We start from the raw sequence: 9604 nt of genomic DNA, 5'->3' as shown, positions 1-9604 counted from the left end.
TAGACCAGGCTGGTCTCGAACTCACAGAGATCCGCCTGCCTCTGCCTCCCGAGTGCTGGGATTAAAGGCGTGCGCCACCATCGCCCGGCGAAACTAGAACTCTTGAGCTTGGTGAGAAGAAATGTTATACAGAGCAACTATGAGAGAACCATGTGGTGAGTCCTTCAAAACTTCACAGTCGGCGCTGGAGAGATGGCTCAGTGATGAAGAGCATTGGCTGTTCTCCCAAAGGACCTGGGTTCAATTCTCAGCACTCAGATGGCAACTCTCAACTGTCTGTACTCCAGTTTCAGAGGACCCAGCACCCTCTTCCTAGACTCTGTAGCACTGCATACATGTAGTGCATGAACATAGATGCAGGCAAAACACCCATATACATAAAATAATGTTGAAAATAAATAGGATTACAATGAGATTATCATATAAAATCCAGAAATTCTATTTATGTTACAGAATGGCACCCACGTGGATAACTGCATCCACAGAAAGCCTGAGAAAGCTTGGAAAAGAATAGAATAAAGCATATTTTCTTGGTAGCAACAATTTCCCAGGTCTGCTCTGCTTGCTAGAGGCAAGCAAGTGCTCTCATCTAAGAGAGGCTTCCTGACTCAGCTTTAGCTGCAAAACCCTGCAGCTCTTTTAAGAGGTCCTGCCACAAAATACTTAAATGGTGCTGATGAAAAGCTGAATGCATGCTTTTCAGTTTTCAGCCGTAGCAGGAAAAAAGCTGTGCCATTTTAAAATGCCGGCTTTCTGGGCTGTCCTGCTAGGGCAAACTCTGACTCTTTCAGGCCAGCAGTCCGACTACAAAGCACTTGAGTGTGGTCTGTGAGCAGAATGCTGCAGCTTGCTTGCTGGCAGGGACCTTGAAATGCCATAGAGTTGTGGCAATAAACATGGCTACAGCCGGTACCTCTGCCATGAGGCTGGAATTGCAGAAAGCTAAGGAATGGGCTGGATCCAGTGGTCAAAGCCACAGCTTTAATTCTACCCATATTGCTTTGTAAATTAAAGACTCATGTGGTCAGAAAAAGAGAGATATACAGTAAAGAGAGATTCAAAGACAAAGAAAACCTCTAAATAGTTTACAGTATGTTAAAAATATATGCAGGCTAAAGGTTAAAGTTTTTTTTTTTTTTTTTTTTTTTTTTTGGTTTTTCGAGACAGGGTTTCTCTGTGGCTTTGGAGCCTGTCCTGGAACTAGCTCTGTAGACCAGGCTAGTCTCGAACTCACAGAGATCCGCCTGCCTCTGCCTCCCGAGTGCTGGGATTAAAGGCGTGTGCCACCATCTCCTGGCCAAGGTTAAAGTTCTTAAAGTAAAAAAGAAAGACAGTAGTTGGATGTGGTGGTACACACCTTTAATCCCAACATTTGGGAGGCAGAGGGAGAGTGACCTCTGAGATTTCAAGGGGCAGAGGTAGATTGACCTCTGTGACTTCAGGGTATGGTAGCACACACCTTTAATCCCAATGCCTAGGAGGCAGAGATAGGCAGATCTCTGTGAGTTCATCCCAAAGTTTGGGAGGCAGAGGCAGACAGACCTCTGTAAATTCAAGGTGTGGTTGCAGACACCTCTAATCCCAGCACTGGGGAGGCAGACACAGACCTGTGAGTTCAAGGATAGCCTGGTTCTACAGAGAGAGTTCCAGAATAAAGATACACAGAGAACCTCTCTAAAAAAGCCAAAAGTTAAAAGTAAAAATAAAAGAAATAGAAGTTAAAATAAAGCCACATAAAAATGGAAAATTTACAGAGAATCTTAATACTGTATGTTATTATACTCTCTTTGAATTGCTTGAATGATGAGGAAGGAGCAATAGCTGCTAAAAGATACTTGCTTATATATGCTGCTAAATCTATCCAACATAGGTATTTTGAAAATACCTTGGCTTCAAAATTGAAGTCAAAAGATATGTTACTTTGGAGAAGAGGACTTGTTTTTGTTTCCATAGGAAATGAGAGGCTGCGGATTCACTCTGAGCTAAGAAAAATCAGGTTTGATCAAGGAAGACTACCTGAAAAATCTCCGGTAGGAATGGATGTCTAAGTTCTACATCCAGAACAGATTCAAGACTGCTACCTGAGATCATCAGGACTCACAGGATACTCCAGTCAGGACTCGATGATAATTCTAAATTTTCTTTAGGTCCCCATAAGATTATCAGCGCTCCCAACCAGCCGGAAGTAGTCTGGAATACTACGCCCACATTCCCAACAAATGGACTATGGATATTTTCCTTTGTTTAAAAAAAAAAAAAAGAGGGGGAAGTGGTGCAGGAGAATTGTCTGTATTCTGTCAATCATGTTTTAAATAAACCCTGATTGGTCAGGCAGGAAGTATAGGTGGGTCAACCAGACAGAAAGTAGGGGCGGAGCAATGAGAACAGGAGTATTCTGGGAAGCAGGAAGCTCCCTCTGCAGTTCTGCCCAGATTACCGAAGAAGTAAGATGTGAGTTACCCTGCTGAGAAAGGTACCAAGCCGTGTGGTTAACATAGATAAGAATAATGGGTTAATATAAGCTACAAGAGCTAATAAGTAGCCTGAGCTAATGGGCCAATCAGTTTTATAACTTATAGAGATCTCTGTGTGATTTTCTTTGGGGCTTGCCAGCTGTGGGCGGGACAGAAAACCCCAACAAGCCCAGCCCTCATGTTACACTGGGTGAATACTCAGAAGAATTAAAAGGAATATTTTAGTTTTCTTTGTTGCTGTGATAAACACCATAACCAGAAACAACCTGGGGAAGGAAAGGGTTTATTTCCTCTTAGGACTCACCTCCCCACAAGTCACAGTTCATCATTGAGGGAAGTCAGGGCAGGAACTAAAGCAGAAACCACAGAGAAACAATGATGGTTGGTTTTCTTCCTCTGGATTTCTTTCTTTTAAAAAACAAACAAACCTGTGTCCTGTTCATCTTGAAATCTTCCCTATATCATCACCAACTCACAATCCTATAGGTTTTCCAGTCTAGATCACTCACCTGTGGCTTTTGACTGCCACACAGCAACCCTTCAGCCAGACCAACTGGCAACAACAGCTGCTTCCTGTATCCCCTGAAGCATACACAGTAAATTCTGGAACTCGACTGTACCCTGAATGGGACCAGGAGTGTCAGCTCGACTCCTGTTCTGCCTCGTGAGCCACCCTTGCTCTTTCTCTCGGCTGTAGCCATCTCTTGGGTGCAGAGTCACCATGTGAGGGTCCCTTCCCCCATACTTCCAAATACCGAGCAGAATCCAAGTCCCCCTGCTTTCAGCCTTTCACGTGGTCTATCTAGTAGCCTTATTGAATTTCTGCCTGAAGGTTAAGTGGCAATTCAAGAATCTGCCTACTTATTCCTACTGCTCAAGCCTTTAGTCTCATCTTCATTCAAGTAAAAGGCTAAACTTAGACACTTCTTTTTCCTCATGCAATAAATAAATAAATAAACTTAAGTGTCTTAAAGCCACCCCCTTCCTCCAGTGGTTGGTAGATTCTTTACACTGATTATAGAAAAGATCATGTACTCAGAAATGCCTGAAAGACCAGGTTGATATATATATTCTTTTTTAAAGGTTTATTTTTTAAAATTACCTCTGTGTGTTTATGTACACGAGTGTATGTGTCCATGGTGTCAGATCCCTTAGAGTTACAGCCACCCAAAGTGGGCGCCAGGAATTGAACTCCGGTTCTCTGGAGGAGGAATACGTAATTTGAACTGCCAAGCCATCTCTTCAACTATATTCTCTTATGTGAAGTGAAACTGAGACTCATTTGGGCAATAGGGGCATGTAATCACTGTAGTGAGTGAGCAGTCCAGACTTCAAGCCATGAACTGTTCCTCTGCTGCAACTCTTTTCTGGGTGCAATTGCACCCGGTTTCTCGCTGTTTCTTCGTTCCTCATTGTTGGCTCCAGTCTTGGCAAGCCTCTCTCCGTGAAATTCCAAGATGAGTGCCAGAGACTCCTGGATAGTGGCTTTCCTCAGTCATGGGAAAGAACACTACTGGGCAGACCCAGTCCGGTCAGACTGGTTCTTCTTGATGTGGCCATCTCGTGCTGACTTGGAGTGTTGATTAGCTTAACACCACCGATACTGCAATCAGCTTTCTCTTACAACAGAACGCCCAAGATTATCAACTTTATAGAAGAAAGGTTTATTCTGATGCTTGAATGTGGAGGCTTCATGAAGTCCATGGTCATTGACACTATTGCTTTCCGGGCCTGTGACAAATCAGTAGCTCAAGGTAGGAACACGTGTTGTAAGAAAATCACCGCACAGGCAGGAACAAGAGGACACGGCTAAAGTCCCATTATCCTTTCCGAGGGCATTCCTCCAATGGCAGGAAGACCTTACAAGGTCTTACCTCTAAAGCCTTTACCCAACAGCTCCAAGCTGAGAATGCATCATTTTACACACTAGCCTTTGGGAGAAATTTCTCATCTGAGCTTTATGCTACGAGGAATGGGTCGCTGGGCTAAGACCCACAGAAGTACTGGAACACATCTTGGTTTTGTCTGCCGCTTTTCTGCATCCTCCCTCCTTCCCTCCCTCCCTCTCCCCCACCTCATCCCACATCCCTTCATCATGCTTTCTCTTGATTTTGCATTTCTGGGAAGCTAGTACTGAGCTTCACCCCTGGGTGCCCTCTGTACCTTTTCTAAACATAAAGATCAGCCGACCTGCCACTAGATTTCCTAAATGCAAAGTAACTTCCTCCTTCCATTAATTCTCAAAGACTTTCTCTGAAACTTGAGGTGTAATTGCTCGTACTGGGTATTTAATATCACGCATGAAATAGGCATTGGTAAAAGAGTGAACTCTGCTTCAGCCATAAGGTAGTTTACGAACCACAGTAATGATCTTTGTAGACTGGCAGTCTGCCCACACAGCAGGTGGTGCTGGGCAGCAGATCCTGACCAGGGCTGGAAGGCCTGGGAGTTCTATTGTTAGCTCTGCTGCTAGGTCACCAGTGACTTTGAACAAAGCAATTAACCCCCATGGAGCTGACAGCTCTGGACATTAAATAGTACAGGGAAACAGGATGCTCGCCAAGCTCTTCCACACCCCAGCATTCTAAAAGTCTCAGAGATGTTGATTTTGTTTTTAACAGCTCCATGAGGAATGATAAGTTATCAAAAGGGAACTTTTATGTTTTGGACAGCAAGAACGGGTGCCAGCAGGCAGTCACTCCTTCCTGTCAGTGGGGTTAACCTAGGGAGGGAAGCATAGGCCTGCAGAGCGACCAGCACCCTGGAGGCCCTGAGCATTTGCTGCTCTCCCAGAGGACCCGAGCACAGTTCTCAACACCCACATGGTGGCCCCCAATCACCTGTAACTCCAGTTTCTGGCCTCTGAGGGCACCTAAACACATATTCACATAAACTAAAATAAAAATAAATGTTAATAAAAAGAAAAAATCTTCGATGATGCTTATTGAAAAGCATGATGTCATTTCAGGGCCACTGTGGCTGGTCCAGAGATAACTGCAATGGTGTCTTTCTCTGTCTCTGTCATGCCTCCCCCCCCCCCGCTGTTGTGCTATATAGTCTAATCTGACTTCACCTGGAAGTCATCCAATCTCAGCCTCTCAAGTACAGAAATATTTGGCTTAACTCCAAATACAGAATGGGCGACCTGTAGTCAAGGAACAGGTCAGGGTTTGAGAACGGAAAATTACTACGTGAGGGGCCAGTCAGGCTATGCTGACCTGACAGGATTATTGCTGAAGACAAGTTAACCCAGTGAGGCATCACCTGGGAGATGGAGGAGGAGCATGAAGGCCCAATCAGGTATTGAGGGTGATCAGATAGATACCATGGATAAGGGCTTTCTGCTAAGCTGGCTTAGCAAGATTCATTTACAAAAATTTTTAGCATGCATGCGCCATGGCATGGGTGTGGAAGTCAGATAACAACTTACTTGCACAAGTCAGTTCTCTCCTTCTCCCATAGGGGACCTAAGGGTCAAACTCAGATCTGCAGGTTAGGCAATCTATGTCTTTGTCCTCCGAGCCATCTCACCAGGCCAGGGAGGTCATGCACTGAAACTAAATTCACAAGCAGGACATAAATCGGCCCCCGAGAAGATTTAGGAGCCCAACTAAAGTTTGGCCAAGCAAAGATCTTTGTCAATGTTATTCTTTTGGTCCCTGCCCTAGCCACGCCCACTCCTTTTAACCTCTGACCTCCACCCCGCCTTCGTTCTCCCTGTGTTCTCTCCCGGTGAACACGGGGCTTTGCCTCTCTCCTTCTCTCTCTCTCTCTCTCTCTCTCTCTCTCTCTCTCTCTCTCTCTCTCCCTCCCTCCCCCTTTTTAATAAACATTTATGGCTATTTTCTGTGTTTTTACTCATGGCGGGCTCCGCTATCCCGCTCAGGGTCTGTTACCGCCATCAACGCCAGCACGGCTTCCCGCTGGTGGGAAGCTGTGGGAAGCTGTAGCCGCTTTTTCTCATGGCGGGCTCCAGCCTGCCTTAGGTATATTTTTAAGAATAAGAGTCAGTCCTGAACCTCAGATGGCAGATATACATACAGCCTGAAGGAGTAACAGGGGCTGATGATAGTTGGGTCGCAAAGCCTTTGCCTCCATAAAGGCCTACCCTCCACACACACCTCACCAAAGCAAAGCAGGTAGCATGGGGTGGACCTCAGCACGCCTCCTCTTTGGGCTGGGGAAATTTCACTGGACTCCCTTCTTCAGAAGCTCATCCAAGAACCCAGGTTTTTTCCTCTCTCTGGTCCTCACTTCTTTGTTAGAAAAAGGTCCTAAGAAAAGTCAGGCCCAGGTAACCTAAATTATCAGATAGTTAGAACATAGACCTAACCTTCTGCTGTTTTAAAATTCCATTTGAAATAAATAAGGAGGGATATTTACTTAAATTTAAGTTTTTTGTTTGGTGACAAGATCCCAATCTGTAGTTCAAGCTGGCCTTAAACTGAAATCCTCCTGCCTCAACTTCCCATGTGCAGAGACCAAAGGTCCTCACCATTACATCTGACAGGAGAGTTCTTTTGTTTTTGTTTTTAATCCACATATAAATCCTACGGGATTGGGTGGGAAGGAAAAAGAGATAGCAACTGAGTTTTAGAAATTAAAAAAATGCCTGGACAAGGTTCAACTGGTAACACAGATGGTTAAATACACTAGTCCAGCAAGTCTTCAGTTACCGATGGTGCAGCCTCCCGGGCAGCCTGACCCCTTACTGCAAAGCCTCAAACTCGGCACCTCTGCCAGACAGGCTGCGACTAAGGATGGAGATGAAAGAGAGGGAGAATGTTCTTTTAAGCTCTCAGGTCCCCAGGTGCCTTCCCCCAGTGCTCAGCAGAGCCAGTAAACCACCCGCATCCTCCCGCCCCCACCCCCAGCATCACACTGAAAGTTTTCCAGAGTACAGAGATAAGGTCTTTGGAGAAGAAAAGCCTGGGTGTCTGCACCAAGAGATGTCAGACGAAACCAAGAACAGGAGGCAGGTTGAAACAGAGCTATGGTGATGTCCCCATATTGAAGCCACCAGCTCTTCTCAGATCCCAGCATACTGGCAGCCAAAGAGACTAGAAGATTCTCTAAGCATCCTAACGGTCCTAGAGAACGACCTTAAATCCTGACATGGAGATTTACTGTGAGATCTGTTCTGTTAGAGAACTGTGCAGAGAGACCCACAGCTGACACATCCTACTACATGCTGTCAGAATTTCCTATCAGCGCCCTGGCTCTCCCTGATCCTGAGCTATAAACAGAGGCCAAAGTTGACCAAGCGTCCGAGAATAGCTTCAGAGAGAGCTAATTAAACCAACAGATGAACCGGATGCTGAGGAAGCAGGCTGTCCTGACCAGCAGAAGGATTTTCTTCCGGGGAGGAGGAGAGTAGTGTGTCCCTGAAGGAGGATGCAGAGAACAAAGATTCCCTTGACGGTGCCAGACCTGTCTGTGATGCACGCGCTCGGGAGATGGAGGCAGGAGGTCAAAAGTCAATGGTGACGTCCTTGGCAAGTTTGAGGCCAGCCTGGGCTATGAGTGAGACTCTGCCTTAAAAAAAAAAATAAAATGGCAGGGTGATGGTGGCGCATGCCTTTAATCCCAGCACTCGGGAGGCAGAGGCAGGCAGATCTCTGTGAGTTCGAGACTAGCCTGGTCTACAGAGCTAGTTCCAGGACAGGCTCCAAAGCCACAGAGAAACCCTGTCTCGAAAGAAAAATAAAATAAAATAAACAAAAAAAATAAAATGAAAAAAGAAGTCATAGAGGCACATTCCTTTAATCCCTGCCCTTGGAAGCCAGAGGCAAGCAGGTTTCTGGGTTCAGGGTCAGCCTGGTCTACAGAGTGAGTTCCAGGACAGCCAAAACTACATAGTGAGATTATTTAATAATAAATAAATTATTTTTGAATATAAATTAATATAAAAAGATAATATCAAAACATGAAAGCAGTGGAGATTAAAACATACCCTACAAAGGTTAAGAATGTCATATAATATAAAACACAAGGCCAAAAAGATAGAACATAAGGATAAAAACTCAAGAAAATTATATCTGATTAGGAAGTCCAATACCCAAATAAAATTACAGGAGGAAAAGCCCAGAAGGGAGGAATAATCCTCAAAAAAGGTCCGAAAAGACATTCCAGAATTTGAAGCATGAAGGCCCAGAAGGACAACTAGAATAATAATCTAGCCTAGGCCCACATCAAGAAGTATTTTGGTGAAATTTTAGAACCCAGAATATCTATGAGTTCTAGAAAAGAAACAAGACATTTTAAAATTATTTATTTATGTTATGTGTATAGCTGTTTTGCCTGCATGGCCATCTGTGTACCACGTGTCTACCTACTGCTCTTGGATGCCTCAGGTGGCAGAAGAGGGCATTGGTGTCCTAGAACTGGAGTTACAGACAGCTGTAAGTCACCATGTGTGCACCAGGCATCAAACCTGGTTCCTCTGGGGGAGCAGTTAGCACTCTTAGCCACTGAGACATCTTTAAAAGCCCCTCAAAACATTTTTATTGTTTTATTTTCTTAATTTTTATACGGGTTTATATACCTCCTTTCTTCTCTCCTCTCATTTGCCCCCTTCCCATTTGCCCCTTTCTTTTCCCCCTAAACAATTTCACTTTCTGTATGTTTCTGTAGAGGCAGCGCTGAGTGAGTGAAGTCCTGAGTGAATGGGCATTTTGATGTGGGTGTGGTCTACTGGGATGCAAGACCAATAGGATATGTGCCAGGTTCAAGAGAACTGACCCTGTGTTCTTTATATTCTCCTGTCTCAACATGCTGAATTCCAGGATTACAGTCATGAGCCACCATGCTTGGCTCTAATTATCTTTTGATGTAATTAAGAATAACTTCCTAGCCGGGCGGTGATGGCACATGCCTTTAATCCCAGCACTCAGGAGGCAGAGGCAGGTGGATCTCTGTGAGTTCCAGGCCAGCCTGGTCTACAACAGTTAGTTCCACGACAGACTCCAAAGCTACAGTGAAACCTTGTCTCAGAATAACAAACAAAGAATAAACCCCCATCCCTTCCTCACTGTCCACTGCCCAGTCATCCTTCCTTTCTCTTAGGTCCCAACTCTACCACCCCCATCTTTCTATTTTCCATCCACAGTCCTCTCTCGTTCCCTGTCTTG

This window comes from Microtus ochrogaster, unplaced genomic scaffold (genome assembly GCF_000317375.1).
Source record: "Microtus ochrogaster isolate Prairie Vole_2 unplaced genomic scaffold, MicOch1.0 UNK24, whole genome shotgun sequence".
Taxonomy (NCBI): Eukaryota; Metazoa; Chordata; class Mammalia; order Rodentia; family Cricetidae; genus Microtus; species Microtus ochrogaster.
The sequence above is the reverse complement of the archived record's forward strand: the minus strand, read 5'-3'. Positions refer to the sequence as shown.